The sequence below is a fragment of the Mchenga conophoros genome, linkage group LG17 (genome assembly GCF_057382185.1).
Source record: "Mchenga conophoros isolate Kocher_MC1m ecotype Shallow Benthic linkage group LG17, M_conophoros_male_GT1.1, whole genome shotgun sequence".
Lineage (NCBI taxonomy): Eukaryota > Metazoa > Chordata > Actinopteri > Cichliformes > Cichlidae > Mchenga > Mchenga conophoros.
The window spans coordinates 12,344,795-12,360,805 of record NC_140542.1 but is presented as its reverse complement, the minus strand read 5'-3'; the positions used below and the strand labels follow the sequence as shown (position 1 = coordinate 12,360,805).

The window sequence follows — 16,011 nt, the reverse complement described above, 5'->3', positions numbered from 1 at the left end:
TTCAATTTGGGAATACTTATTCATATTCAGCAACATAGTCATTTCTATTCCATTTAAATTTTGACTTACATTATTAAAAAGCTTAGCTTTGTCTCATATTTTCTTGGCTTAAAAGAATAACCAGGCTGTTTCTTTGAGATTAAAATCAAATGTTTTTCACATTTTATTTAATTCTATTAGTGGCAGAGGGCGTGCACAGGGCATTTAGGTGTGTGGAAACAGCAAAAGGTAATGCACATGCTTTCCTACATGAATAATAAAACAATAGTGTTTATAAGCTCCTCTTTTACAAATATTATATTTGCCAAGCAGTTTGTGGCAATAAATATCTAACGTAATCAGCTGCTTCTTCAATAAATTTCAATAAATGCTGCAAGTAAACCCCAAATCCACTTGCTGCAGGTGCTGTAAAGTAAGAGACCTTCTAGCCAGCAGAGCAAACGGTGCACTGCAGTCAACAGAGTCGTGTTTGCAGTGATGAACTTTTCAAATGTAGTAGCATGGCCTACTAGTAAATCACAAAAGTGTTGTTCACTCAAACAGGTGATTAAAAAAAGGAAATGAGTGAACATCCTTAGGTGTCAATTAATAATAGTAGTAATTAATTAATAATAGTCTGTGAGTGAATTTTACAAAAGCAGTATAAAAGTGAGAAAACTGAGAAGGGTGCACTTAGCAGACATAAACAATGACGCAAAGCTGCAAGACTCACAACAAATCTCACTTAAAATGCTCTCCAAGAGAATGAAGACTAGTTAGAGAATTGATTGGGATTCAATCCATTTTAGTGGTGCACAAGAAACCAGATCTGCCAAGGTTAGAGCACAAATGGGGAGTGTCGACATTACTTATTTGCTACTTTACTTAACATAATTTGTAGAAACCAAGCTATGCTTTTAAATGGCACTTCCTGCAAAACAGTGCAGTCATTTAATCATCCCCTTTATGATCAGTGAAAATGAAAGGTTATTTCATGCAGATTGCATAATATATTGAACATATTGCCTTTAGATCGCAATTAGTGATTTAAATTGAAACGCATCTGGTCATGAATTCATGTTTGGCAATAATACTCGAGCATTTAAATTTGAAATACTGGCACGTTAGGCAGCAGCTTTCATCCATTAGAAACTATGCATTATAGTTAGATTTTGTTTGTGTGCCCGTGCCATTCTTTAGCAGGCAGAGGCCATCAAGTGAAATTGATAAGGAGAGACATTTATATATTGATAAGCTTGTTTGGTGAGTGATAAAATTGTCAGTATCATGGCAACAGATGCCCTCCTCCTGTCTTTTCTCCCTGCCTCTTCTTTGTTTAGACAAATCTGTATGTCCGTGGCTGTTGTGAGGTACATTCTTCATCTGCAGTATGATGCAGACACGTGCTGCTGCTACCACTGAGCTATTTATAAAAACCCCTGACAAATCCGTGTAGTCAGGGGGAAGCAGTGCATGTTCTATTCAGCCATGCAGCAAGGCTGGCTCCTGGAGGAAGGAGGCTAAAAACAGCAACAGCGCTCGAATGCCTCGGATACACACAAGTACGCCTCGTGAATCTAAAAGTACAGGAAGCATCCGCTAGACTTCCAGTGTCTGAGTTCCCTGGTGGGGTTGGTGGATTAAGATGTTAAAATGTAGATCATGGAAGCTGCGACTGTGTGTGTGTATGTATATGAATATTCTTTGATGTTACCTAACTTGGTGCAATGCAGGTTTTAAGACGTCTCTCCATGTCCTCATTTTTGCATGCCGACAAGAAACACTCTGCAGTTCTATACACTGTATGTGTGTAGTATCAGCTTTTAAACAAATCCTGTAAAAAGGGATTAGATTGATGTACATATAGCATATTCATCCAAAGATTTTCTACTAGTCAGCATGCTGGTGTATATTGGTAAAATGCATTTATTTGGTGCTAAGGAGAGGGACCGTATTGATTAAAAAAATTATGTTGTACTATTCTATACACTGCATGACCGCGTAGGGTACATGTACAGGGCCCTGGTGACGCTGCGTTGACGTTAAAAGCAGAGGGCATGCGTGTCAGGTCATCTCTCAAGTTAAGAGAAGATAATCTTATGCACAGATCACATCCCTGCTCTTGTTCCTGTTGAGTGCCAGTAAAAATAGCAGCCTGTCAAGTTAAAGTTTTATACATTGCTCTTACATTTTCTTCCTGCTTCCGAGCCCATCTCACAGCATACGTCATACTGTTTCGGCACTCTGTTTTGCTAAAAGACACTCACACTTTATTCCAACATTTATATGTTTCCCATTATTGTAAAGTTATTGTTTTCCACCATAGGTTTGTCTCTTCTTGATTGCCACTACTGCTATTCTGCGTCTACTTCTACTTTTAGAAGTACTCTAAAAATTGAAAATAAAAACTCTAGAAATCCTACAATACTGTGTCACCTCTCCAAAGCCAGACATCCATCTAACAACCCATGCATCCATCCATACTCGACTGCTTATCCAACTAGGGTGTTGAATTTATCTGAAAGTGTGGTCTCCATGTCTACCATCATGGACAGGTTACCAATGCCTAAAACTCTACCCTGAATATCAAATGTTTAGTCTAATTTAAAAAAAATTAAAAATCAAAGCTCATAATAAGAGCTAAGAGGATTAAAATAAGTAATTATTTTGAAAATATGTCTCATTTTGAAAATATATTTTCAAAAATATATTCATTCAAAAACACTCTTTTAAATAAGAGCCTTAAAAGAAAAAATAAGACAATCATATAAACTAACGTAAAATGTGTAACAACATTAACTCCCAATGCTTTGTAGAGCTCACATTGTGTGACAGGTCATTCCAGTTCCAGTAAGAGCTGTCTATCTTGCCATTAAATTAAAGAAACAACTCTGAATATGTCACTGTCTAGGCCACACATAACACTGATTGAAATAATGAGGAACTGTTTCACTTTTAGCAGGGTGACTCAGCCTTCCCACTATTTGTTAGTATTATATAAAACCTTTTAAACCCCAGACCATGTTAGATGTCAGTAAAATGGTCTATTATGAGGGGAACTCTTGCACTGATTACTTAGGACATGAGACTTGTTAAGGTTGTTCCTGAGTGGTTCATACGCCAAAATAACCAGCTGCTGTAGTTCTATTTTTGTAAATTATATAATATGGACACTTTTTGCTCCTCGGCTCAGTCTGTTGTGTATAGTCATGTTCATAATAGAGCCATCCTTTAAAAACAATGATTTTGCAGTGTCTGTAGTACTGTCATTAATAATCATCATAAAGAAAAGCATTTGAAAAATATATAGTTATTATTATATGCCTATTTTATATGATATTTATATTACATAAACAATATATTATGCAATGTTACTTATGCTATTATTTTTTCACTCATAAAAAAAATCTTAGTTCTTTGTCTCAGTATCACCACATCACAATATCATTTGAGTACTTCACATCCACACAGGAACTGGCATTCACACATCTTTTAATTAATGGATCTATGAGTTGCTTAATTACTCCACTCACTCACTGTCAGCCTTACACTCACTCTTTTTCACACACATTAAGGAAAGTGTACAGTTGCTTATGTTATCTCTGAAGAACCACTTATGCATCCTGGCTGATTTGCTTCTGTGGCACTGTGTCACCTTGATGTGTGTGTGTGGACCTCTCGCGCTTTAGAGAACAAGTCAAAAATACTCTTTAACGATTCAGCAAGTTCTTCTGGACCAAGTATGGCAAGAAAAATCACACAGAATCTTTTTATGTACATACATTTAGTACATAGATAGAAGGAGAAATGCTACTGGAGTGCTAATATTATGCTTAAATTATTAGTGAAGAAACAACAAAAGAAAGTATTTTCTTTTGTCATTCAAATCCCCAAAGTACTAGAAAACTCTCAAATATTGGCTAGTCTGCTGCCAAATGTCACAATCAAAGTGCGATTGTTTGTCTAGCGCTACTCTCCATTCATTACATAAGCCTGTTTTTGCTGTTTTCGGGCTAATTAAGATGCACTGTGACTCAGATGACAAGTTATAAGGGTGACTTCTCGGCAGTTCAGCTTTGGCAAGTCCATCCATGTCCGTTCCCTCTCTGCTGCAAACTTGTCAGATTTGATACTTGAGTCACAGTAGCACAGCTGTGGTCTTGCACTTGTGCCTTCGCCTGTGTGCATTTGTGTACACTTGGCCACGAGAGCGGAAAACCGACTGCCCACAGAAGTATGTGTCAGACCATCTGATGTGTTGCCACCTTTAGCAACAACAGAAAGAGAAATCATGGCCGATTTCCGTTTTATTACTGGTCTCAGGACAGGCCAATTCACAACATGCATTGCCCTGAAGAACTGTTAGCTGCCATTCTGTTCCAGAAATGTCTGCAGACTAGATTCTTTCTGTTGTCAGAATTGAAAGCCAGTTCAACAAAAAAATGAATAGGTGATAATCAAAGTGTTAAAGAGAAAATAAGGACTGTTTTCTGATATAGAGTTAAGTCTATATATGTTTGGACACTGAAAAAAGTTTAGTTTTTTTAACTGGTTACAGAAACATATTTGGCCTGGAGTTGATTTGAGGTGTGGTGTATATTTTGCTATGGACAGACAACATTCAGTCAAAGGAGGTCCCCATGCAGGTGAAAAAAGCCACCCTTAGGCTACAAAAATTGAGAGAAATTGCTACAATAGTAGCAGTGGCCAAATCTACAATTTGGTACATCCTGTGAAAGAATGAAAGCACTGGTGAACTCGGGAATGCAAAAAGACCTGGATGTCCACAGAAGACAACAGTGGTGAATGATCACAGAAGTGAACAACACTCTGAAGGAGTATCTACCAAGCCTACCATAAAGAAAAGATGGCATGAAAGTAAATACAGAGAGTTCACTGCAAGGTGCAAGTCACTCATTTCATTTTATTCATTTATAAAGCACATTTAATAACAACAGGGCGTTGACCAAAGTGCTGTACAACATAACAATTAAACAGTGACATTAACAACAACAACTGACAAAAATTAAAAACAGATTAGGATAAAAGAATTGGTAACTCTCCTACTGTTTCGAAAGCCAGAGTAAAAAAATATGTTTTAAGATGCGATTTAAAAAGAGTAACAGTTGGGGCCTTTCTAATGTGGAGAGGTAGATCGTTCCACATTTTCGGTGCCACAACTGCAAATGCCCGATCTCCTCTATGAACCATCCTAGACTTATGTAAAGTAAGGAGCAGTGTTGGGGAGTAACGGAATACATGTACCGCCGTTACGTATTTAAAATACAAAATATGAGTAACTGTATTCCGTTACAGTTACAGTTTAAAAAGGTGGTATTCAGAATACAGTTACTTTTTTGAAATAAATGGATTACATGGCGGTACTTTCCTGTTTCATTTTGTCGCGGGTCAGGACTGTTTGGGTTTTGTTTGACAGCTACGTTCTGTTGTTCCAGGTGGCAGCGTTGCGGTTGCCATGGTTACAGGGCGACGCTCTCTCTCTCTCTGCGACTGTGTGTTTCCTGGGTGAGAGAGCGCCTTTTCATTGTTGTTGTTGTTGTGCTAAGTTAACAGGCAGAATGCTACAAGCATAGCTCTAAAGAATGTAGCATCATGGGCAATGTAGTCCGTGTTGCAGGGAGAATGGACTGCCATACACGTTATGGGTCTGTGAGCGCGAGGAGGGCGAAAAAGGGGAGTGGAAAGGTACGAGTTGTCATCGAGCAAAAACGGGAGCTGGAAGCATGTAAATATAATAATAACCACTGCAGCCAAGAAGAGTGCCTGACGAGCCCAGTTGTAAGTAAGCTATTAAGACTCGACTGTACACCGTGTTCGTGTTTTCCTCCGAAAACAATAAGTTCCGTTGGAGCAGCCTTTCAACGCCTCTCTCTGTCTCTCGCAATAAAAGTTGACCCAGACAACAAAGTAAAGCTAGTTTTCGGCTACGAGCCGACAGGGACCCCGCCGTATTAGTCAGAGGTCCCTTTACTACAGTTCGGAGTCGCGGACCTTCAGTAATAGTAATAAATCACACAGCAATAGTACATTCACGTTGTTGTAAAAAGCATGATAATATATTAAGTAATCCAAAGTATTCACAATACGTTACTGTCATTGAGTAACGTAACGGAATACGTTACAGAATACATTTTGGGGCATGTATTCTGTATTCTGTAATGGAATACATTTTAAACGTAACCTTCCCAACACTGGTAAGGAGTAGGTGATCACTTGATCGAAGGGCTCTAGAGGCCGTATACAGCTGCACAAGGTCAGACAAATAGTCCGGTGCCTGGCCATTTAGCACTTTATAAGTTAAAAGTAAGATTTTGAATTTAATTCTAAAACGCACTGGAAACCAATGAAGGGAAACAAGCACCGGAGTAATATGTTGGTGTTTCTTCACACGAGTCAAAAGGCGAGCTGCAGCATTCTGTACAAGTTGGAGCCGGGCCAAGCTGGACTGACTGACACCCACATACAGTGAATTGCAGTAATCCAGTTGAGATAAAACAAACGCATGAATTGCTCGTTCCAAGTTTCTAAAGGATAGAAAAGATCTCACTTTGGATAGGAGCCTTAATTTAAAAAAGGACCGCTGGACAACTGAATTAATTTGTTTCTCAAATGTAAGTTTGCTATTCAAGAGAACCCCCAGGTTTTTTTACATGCATTTTAACAGCACATGTTAGGTTACATAAGTCCAAATCTGGGGCATTGAAATTACAGCTTGGTCCAAAAATAATTACCTCTGTTTTTTCCTCGTTGAAGGTAAGAAAGTTTGAGGCCATCCAGGTTTTAACTTCGTCGAGAGATTTGACTAACGATTCCATGGGCGTAGAGGTGTTTCTATTAAACCGAAGATAAATCTGGGTGTCATCGGCATATGAGTGAAAGCAGATGTTATGTTTCCTAAAGATTAGACCTAGGGGTAACATATAGATTGAAAAAAGAATTGGGCCTAACACGGATCCCTGCGGGACACCACAAGTAAAAGGAGCTGGGGAAGAAATAAAATCATCAAGGCTCACGGAAAAAGTCCTCTTGGAGAGGTACGACCTAAACCATTCCAAGGGGATACCTTTGATGCTCCAAATGGGAGATCAGAATGCTGTGGTCAACAGTATCAAAGGCTGCAGTTAAGTCTAGGAGCAGGAGCACGGCTGGGTCTCCTGAGTCAGTGATTAATAAAATATCATTAAGTATTTTTAAGAGGGCAGTTTCTGTGCTGTGGTGGGTTTTGAAGCCCGACTGGAACTTCTCAAAAATATGATGACTGTTTAGAAAGGATTGTAGCTGCTCAAATACAATCCTTTCTAGCATTTTTGACAGAAACGGTAGCTTGGAGACAGGTCTAAAATGAGCAAAAACAGAAGAATCAAGATTCGGTTTTTTAAGCACTGGCTGCACTACAGCGTGCTTGTATCCAGTTGGTACTACTCCAGAGCTGAGACTGCTATTAAAAATAGTTAAAATGTCAGGACCGACTACCTTAATAATCTTTTTTAGAAAATGGGTTGGGACTCCATCTGAGGGGCAGGATGATGTCTTTATGCTATTGCAAAGCTCTTCTACCTGGTTAAGACATGCAGCCTCAAACTGGTCAAAAGCAGCTGAGGGGGTATATGTTAATGAGACATTATACAGCGATGGGATAGATGTAGATCGAAGCCTTTCTATCTTATTAATAAAAAACTGCAAGAATCTATCGCAAGTTTCAATGGAGCTATCTATATGGAAAGTGGGGGAGATATTCAAGACCAATTCAATAACTGAGAAAAGAGTTCGGGGGTTATTAGAGTTGGTCTCAATAATGCTTGCGAGAAACTTAGATTTTTCGGCTTTTACGATGGCTTGATATCTAGATAGGCGCTCTCTCAGCAGCAGGAAAGAGACTTGTAACTTGTCTTTTTTCCATTTTCGTTCAGCCTTCCTGCACTGTCGCCTAGCTGATCGAGTTGAGTCGTTTATCCACGGGTCTGAGTAAGCTGTTGATCGCACTGATTTAAATGGAGCGATCTCATCAAGAATAGTCTCATAAGCCTCAAGAATAGAAAGGCTGGATTGGACTTTGCTAAAAATATCTAAAAATAAATAAATAAATAAAAAAATCAAACAGCACAGTTCTGGGAAACCATTGTTTGGAAAGATGAAACCAAGATCAGCCTCTACCAGAATGATGGAAAGTATGGAGAAGGCGTGGAACTGCTCATGGTCTAAAGCATATCACGTCATCTGTAAAACACGGTGGAGGCAGTGTGATGGCTTGGACGTGCACTGTGACACTAGTGTTTATTGATAATGTGATAAAGGACAGAAGCAACCGATGGAAAATGTAAAGTGCAAAGAAGTGGAATATTATTGAATGCCCAATTTAGTCACATGATCTTAATCCAACTGAGCATGCATTTTACTTCTTGAAGACTAAACTTCACACATAAAGACCACAAACAAACAGCAGCTGCGGTGAAGGCCTGGCCGAGTATTAAAAAGGAGGAAACCCAGCATCTGGTGACATCCATGAGCTTAAGACTTGCCAGCAAAAGTTTTCAACCAAGCATTAGAAATGGCCAATTTATTTTTAGTTATTTAATTTGTTTTTTTGTTCACATGTGAATTTTGTTCCATTCCATTTTCCGATAACTTTGGTGAATGCTGTTTACAGTAAAGTCTGTTGGATTTAAGGCAGTGTTTCCCACTGTAATTCCATTGTATTGTACTGTGGCATGCTTTTATGCATAACAGCAACTCGAAATGTAGAGGGAATGTAGAGAGGTTGTACAATGGTAAATTAATGAGTGAATGAACTGTGAAGGATAGAAGAAAAAAAATATTAAAATACTACAGCAAGTAACTGGGTAGCTGTGTGGACAGCACTAAAAGAGGAGCACAGAAAATGCTCTGCAGTAGAAACGGTACTAAGAAAAAGCATGAGAAAATACAAAACAGGGACAGATGTAAGCAATCCAATGGGCCAAACATACATTTATGAAATCTAGGTGTGATGTGCGGTTGTCTGTCCCTGTGTGTTGGCCCTGCGACAGACTGGTGACCTGTCCAGGGTGTACCCCGCCTCTCGCCCTATGACAGCTGGGATAGGCTCCAGCGCCCCCCGCGACCCTGAAAAGGATAAGCGGAAGCGAATGGATGGATGGATGGTTTAATTGTTTTGGGTCCATTTTTCTGATTCTTTTTCTTTCTGTTGGATTCATCATTTTATTATAACTTATTCTATTTATGACTGATAACTTAGACATCGCCATAAAAATGAATGGGTCTATATATAGTCACACCCATAAGCTAAAGTTGCATGTACAGTTGTGTTGATATGTAGCGAACCTTGATGTTGTTGCAAAATCAGCAAAAAAAAGAAAGAAATCCTATTATCTTTTCTTGGTTAGTCAAATAGCTTTAAAACTACAATTATCTGCCCTCTTTTGTGCCTTAAAAAATGTCATATCATTGTTATTATTATTATTCTTTTCTTGCATTTAGAACTTTGTAGTCATGGACTTTTACATCTTCCATCTCAGAAGCAACATTCTAAAAGCAATAATGAGTTCTAAAACTCCTCTCAGGTTGCCGACCCCTGACCTAGGTGCTTATTATGGGTTCATTAAGTTGATTAAGCTCATGGTAAATCAACCTTATGATTAACAATTAACTTAATCAGATACATTAATAAAAAAAACTGCAGAGTTTGGTGATACTTTTCTTTGGCAATGTTTTGCTTTATAAGTACAGCTATTAAATATTTTGCATTACATATACAATATTACACACATACAGACACTTTCATGCTTTTTTATACCAAAGTCGACCCCAGCAACAGCTGATGATTAGTTTTCTAAAATTTTCATTTAGTTAATCATGTTCCATAACGCCACAGTTCCTCAGTCCACCAAGGCCTGCCATGAGAACACCTGAGCTCATTACTCACCTCACGACTCAACCTGGGGTAAGAACTGCCCAGGGGCTTTTCAGTACATAACACCCTGTTACTATTTTCATCTTCCTTTTACTCAAAAAAGTACATTCATGTACGGTCAGATTATTGTCACTTCCCTGCTGCAGGCTTCTCTTTTTTAGTTTATTGTGTAGGAACATAATCTGTGTTCACTTCACAAGCTCCAGCGGATTATAACTTAATCTCAGACAGAATACAAATGTACAACACTGACCATTTAAGGGCACAGAACATTATCTGTTATTGCAGTTAGTTTAGGATCCTGAAAAAAAAGACCCATCTGTTTTATGAGTGCTACTACACTTTTCATGTCAAGCGAATATATAATGACACGCACAATTTTGGTCACCCCCAGTTTGGTCAAAAGTTCATTGGCTGTGAGTGTATATGTAAAGGCTGACCTGAGCAGCACTGCTCTTTTATTTCCATCTTTTACAGTTTCAAAGTAACAAAGAAGGAAGATTGCTTGAAGCAAATGTTTGGGCACACTGCATGGTCTGTACTTAGTAACCGTCCCCCTCACCCCCAGCAAGTATCACAGCTTGTAAACAGTTTTTGTAACAGCCAAGAGTTCTTCTTGTCTGGGGGAATGTTAACCCACTTTTCCTGAAAAGTGCTAGTTATGTGAGAATTTTTGGGCCATCTTGCATGCACTGACCTTTAAAGGTCTATTTTCAGATTTTCAAATCTGATGTGTGGTGTATTGCAAATTAGAGGCTTAGAGAGTTTTGGCACCCCTTTTGCAAACATACTTTTGCTTTTTCCTGCTGAAATATACTATATTTAAATACCTTCCTTTACAGAACTTGTTTGCAAAATGGAACAAGCTTGTTTAGAACTTTACTTGATAGTTCCTAATTTTGTGGCGAGAATGCACAAAGCCTTGATATTTTTCCAAATGTGGCTGAGTGATGGACCAGAACACCACCAACCTGGATTCTCATAAGCTCTTTTACAGTTAACTGGAGAAGCAGTTCTCCAGAAAAGATCCCTCTGTCTTCTGAATCTCCAACCTTGAGACCTCACTGCTATGTCTTCATTACATTATCAGGTGAGGAAAGGGCTGACTAAAAAGGTTTTACTATCATTGTATAGCCTTATGTCTTTTGGAGTCCAATTCTTACTTAACCTATACAACAAAGACATTAGAAGAGTGGGGTTGCTGATTTCAGTTATAAGCACTTCAATGGCATGCCATTCTTTATTTCTTTGTTTATTTTTTTTAATTTTATAGGACTCTACATGCACTTTTAATGTTTTATGTTGGCAGCTGAAATTAATGTTATGGACTGTCATCACTGAGTTAGATAAAAGCTTCAAAAAAAGATGTCTGAATGTGGTTCAAAGATGGCTGCAGGAGCTGCAAGACAGACTTGTAGAAAGAATTAGTTTGGACTGAGGAGAAACAGAGATGTTCTTTTGGACCAATATTAGAAATTTAGATGATTCATTGTATTATGCACGTTGGAAATAAAGACAGTGATTTACATTGAACAGTCAAATTCTTATTTTTCTATTCCCCTTAAAAAATAAAGTTCCAAGAAGAAAGATGAAGATTCTTGAAAGTTACAAAGAAAGAAGTGAATGTAATGTAATATGAAAACACTGAAATAATTAAAAAGACAATTATTGGTGTGGGTGTCCTACCGTCCTTGCTCAAACATATTAGATATATAGTATGATAGATTGATATTTTGGGGGACTCATCACAGGAACCCTCTTTGGTGTCTCCTAATTTCAAAATTACTCACGTACACTCGTCACCACTTTTGTGCATCAATATGATCAACTTCTAAAGACCTCTACAAGTACAAACTAAAATATTGAGGAGCATTATAATTTCCTTAGCCCAGAATTAGAACAGTGCAGTTCATTGAAGCAGTTTGCTGCTCTGAGGGATAATTCATTCCGATTTTGATGCTGCTGTAGCAAAAGCATTTTGACCGGTGTACATTGGCTATCAGGGATAATGCTAATAGTTAACGTGGCACTAATGGTTTTGTCCACCTAGGTGCTTATTATGGGTTCATTAAGTTGATTAAGCTCATGGTAAATCAACCTTATGATTAACAATAAACTTAATCAGATACATTAATAAACCAACTGCAGAGTTTAGTGATACTTTTCTTTGGCAATGTTTTGCTTTATAAGTACAGCTATTAAATATTTTGCATTACATATACAATATTACACACATACAGACACACAGACACTTTCATGCTTTTTTATACCAAAGTCGACCCCAGCAACAGCTGATGATTAGTTTTCTGTCAAAGCATTGCTGATCTTGAAATTTTAGGTATTCACACCGACTGTGATAACCTGGTATGCCTCTTGAAATCCTTACATTCTGTGCTTTAATAATCTGTTACACATCTTTGCTTTCACCTCCCACAGTTCTCAAGTGACCACTGGGAGCCCTTACCACTGTCACTCACCTCGGGTGTAAAGGGAGGGCAAACAAGGCTGCCCAGTCGTTGGCCAAGTATTTATCTCAGAGCTATGTCAGATTACACTCAAGTAAATCTGCTTGTCACTGGCTGCACAGAACTATTAAAAGCACACGCATGTTTAGGATGATAAGGGCACGGCAATGACTTGCATTAGCTAGTGGAGAACATTTTGCTTAGTGATAAAATTAGAGCTTGTCATCTCCTGTGGGCTAAATCTGAAAATGATGAGATGTGACTAGACTAGAGTTTTTTTTTCTTCTGTTTTTTTCACCACTGTGTCTTTTTTCTCACAGTAGGCTAGTCTAGTGTTTTGTGTTTTGTCTTGCTTTACCTGGGTTCATTGGCCTAAGTGTCAAAACGCTTTGTTCGGTTAACTGCTCACTACTACAGGCTGTAAGCGTGTCTCTTTTTCTCAGCCCGCCGTCAGTCATTTTTGTAATCAGTTTGTTACAGAGACTTATTTTGAATTGTAGAAAATCTGATTCACTCCTAGGCCTCATATTGTGTCTACTAAAAGCATTTCATTTCAGCAGGATTTAAAACTGTGTTTCATACAAATGTAACAAGAATACGCTGACTTCCATTGCTGAGCTACAGTGGTGCACTTGTGGTGACAATGCTAATTTTAAAAAATATGTGATTTTCTTCAATCTTATAAAAAAAGATTACAGTACAACAGAACTGTTAACATGTTCTGCAAAATGCATTATGGTGATTGTACTTTATTTGTAGAGGCAATGTCAGACAATCATACAATAACATAAAACTAATGTGTTAAGTCAAATAATCTTTTATGGGAAATGTAATGCCAAGGGATTAGGCCTTTTTTTTCTTCTTTTTTTGTGACAACTGGCAGCTGGGACAGGCACAGAACATGAGGACAGAGAGCAAAGAGAATGAAACGTGACAGAATTCCCTCACTGGAATTGAACTGGGTACATTGCATAATGCTCACCTTAAATCACTGGTGCACAGGGACACAATTCTGGCATATGCTCTATCGACACAACAGTGTTGTACAAATACGAATACATTGATTAGTGTGTAATAACATCTTCCCAAAAAACTTCTTCATCCTCATACACTTGAAAATAATCCATTAAAAATACCTAAGAGCAGGCATTTGTGAAAGTCAACATGTTGCCCCGCCCATCTTGAATACAGTGACTGCAATACAGTGATGGGCACTGGAACTCTGTCTAATCACATTGTATCCAAATAACAACAGACTGGACACATACTGTAAGTAGTTCTTATAGGCATTTGTGTGGCATGAAGGCAAATTTTAATTCATGCCTGCAGTTTCTGACTCAGGATATGAAGGCTCATACCTATGATGAATTGGAACCTCTTCTCAAATGATGAAACAAAGAAGCAAAAACGTGAAGCCAGAGGATCTACATAAAGCATTATCCTCTTCCTTCTCATCTGAAACTTCATATCCTGAACTGAATTCAGGACTCTAACACATAAAAACATGCATAAACGTACTCATTTATTATTACTGTCAAAATTAGGTATTGTCAGCAGATTAGACATGTGACCCACCTGTCACTGAACAGCTGACAAGGACAAAAAACACAAAACAAAACAGAACAACAACAGCAACTGGTTATAAGCTAACGTGTTAGCTAATTTTAGCCAGTGTGCTAAACATTAGTTTTTCCCTCTGATAAACAGTTTCATTACATTTTCACATAGTATGTAACTTATTAGTTAAGTGTTCCTTCAAGAACATTAACAACAAAGTTTCACTAACTAAGGGTAATAGAATCTCCTTCCCCACCCAACATATTGACACTGCAAACATACTGATACATTGCCTCCAGTTTTTCTGTAGTGGGTGTAGGCCACTATGTTTGCAGAGTTGATTGTCCTATACCGGCCACAAGGATAATGCACTTTAGTTAGGAGCAATAAGCTAACAGAATTCAGTTGACTGCAATTTGCAATACACTGACATCTTTTGGTGAGATTTTACACAGTGTACCTTTACTACTATTACTACTGCCCAAAAAACACTCACGGTAGCATCGTTAAAACTGACTAATCTAAACTTTACTAGTGCTGTCAGCGTTAATCTCGTTAAAATAACGTTAAATTGTTTGCCCCATTCCCAACAAACTGCATGTGTTTGCACATTTTTCAGTGACATTTTGCACATTTTTTGATTGAAATGACTAAATGCATTTCTACTGGGGGTTAATGTTCTTTTTTTTTTTTTTACTTTGCCCATCCAGAGTCTAGAACCACCACTGACAGGATGTGAAGCCTCCCTTCCAATGTAGAGATCCTACTATTAAAAAAGATTATCAGTATGACTCTCAGAAAATAGGGTTTCCTCGTCAAGTACAAGTAAAAATGGCTAAAGGTTCACAGAGGAAAATGATAGAAATTTAAAAAAAAGAAGTCATTCCATATTTTAGGGGGAATTGACCCTTTGTTAATAAAATCAATGGCTGAAAAAAGGTAATAAGGATTAAAAGGAGTTTAGGAAGGTTCAGGATGCAGCCTCACCCTCAGATGCCACTTGTGTAGACTTCAAAACCCTTCTCCGTTATTGATAGCAGTGCTGAGTGACATTTACTGGACTGAAAAGCCCTCAGAGCTACCAGAATCAAGGGAGGGAAAGTGGGAGGGTGTGAACTGATTTTCAGGAGTGCTTACAGGAAACGGAATTGAAAGCATGTGAAAATAAGAAAACACTTAGGAAGACATTTAGACTGGCAGTGTACACAAACACTCCTTAAAATTAGCTGCATGACACTGATGTTCATAACTTCAATTACTCTCCCATAATAGTTTCATTAGTGTTTCCAATATTAGCCCCAAAGACGTCATATCACTTAGACAACAGTGTTCTCCCTGATTTACTAGTAAGCCTCCATTCAAAGCTACACATAATAATCCGTGCTGTGAACCATCAAGAATAACAAAGACCTACATAATGCCTGGAGCTCGGTGTCTACAACAGAATTACATAACACTCTGTCACCCAATAAATTAATATGGATCCTTTACCTTGAGTCCGGTGTGAGAGAGCAGCTGGACTCTTTCTCCCCCTCTTTTTTATCACTGCCTATCCCCAACGTGCCTTTTGGCTGAACGCAGCCTCCGTCTAGCCAATGCTGTTGTGTATTTGTTTGAAACTGTACTGCTCAGCACTGAAGATATCTAGTGTTTCTGATGCCAGTGAGTGGGAGCTACATGCGGCATGCTCATTGGTGTGAAATTGTGAGGTGGGGGGGAGAGAGCAGCTGAGATGGATGGAGGCAGAGAGTGGGGCTGGAAACAGAGAGAGAGTCGTAGGGGAGGAGAGCTTTGTTTTCATGGGGAAATCTCCAAGGACAGCCCAGAGCACATCTGTGGAGAGGAGAGGTGCTGTTCGGTGATGTCAGTGAGGTTGCGTTTGAAAAGATGGGAACGTAAATGTAGCACAGGAATACAGCTGTGCGTGGCTACTGATGCCTAAGGTTGACTACCCAAAATTCTCAAGAGGAAACTAAAACTATTTGTTTGAAATTAACACTCTAAGAACTGTTGAAATTGGTTTGATTGTGAGATATTTTAGGACATTAGGGCGATAGCAACAGAATTATCATTCAATCA

At 38.5% G+C, this 16,011-nt stretch overlaps 1 protein-coding gene across 2 annotated transcripts in view; it reads right to left on the bottom strand.

Annotated features, from left to right (window-relative positions):
* The window catches only part of LOC146555129 (regulator of G protein signaling 8-like), a 28,056-nt gene extending 12,406 nt beyond the window's left edge, over positions 1-15,650 (bottom strand). Inside the window, exon 1 of one of the 2 annotated variants that reach the window (XM_085251837.1) lies at positions 15,424-15,650. The gene's annotated coding sequence lies outside the window, so the exon portion shown is untranslated. The remainder of the gene's footprint in view (positions 1-15,423) is intronic. The other variant, XM_085251836.1, reaches the window with a different exon arrangement.
* Between the last annotated feature and the right edge of the window lie 361 nt (positions 15,651-16,011).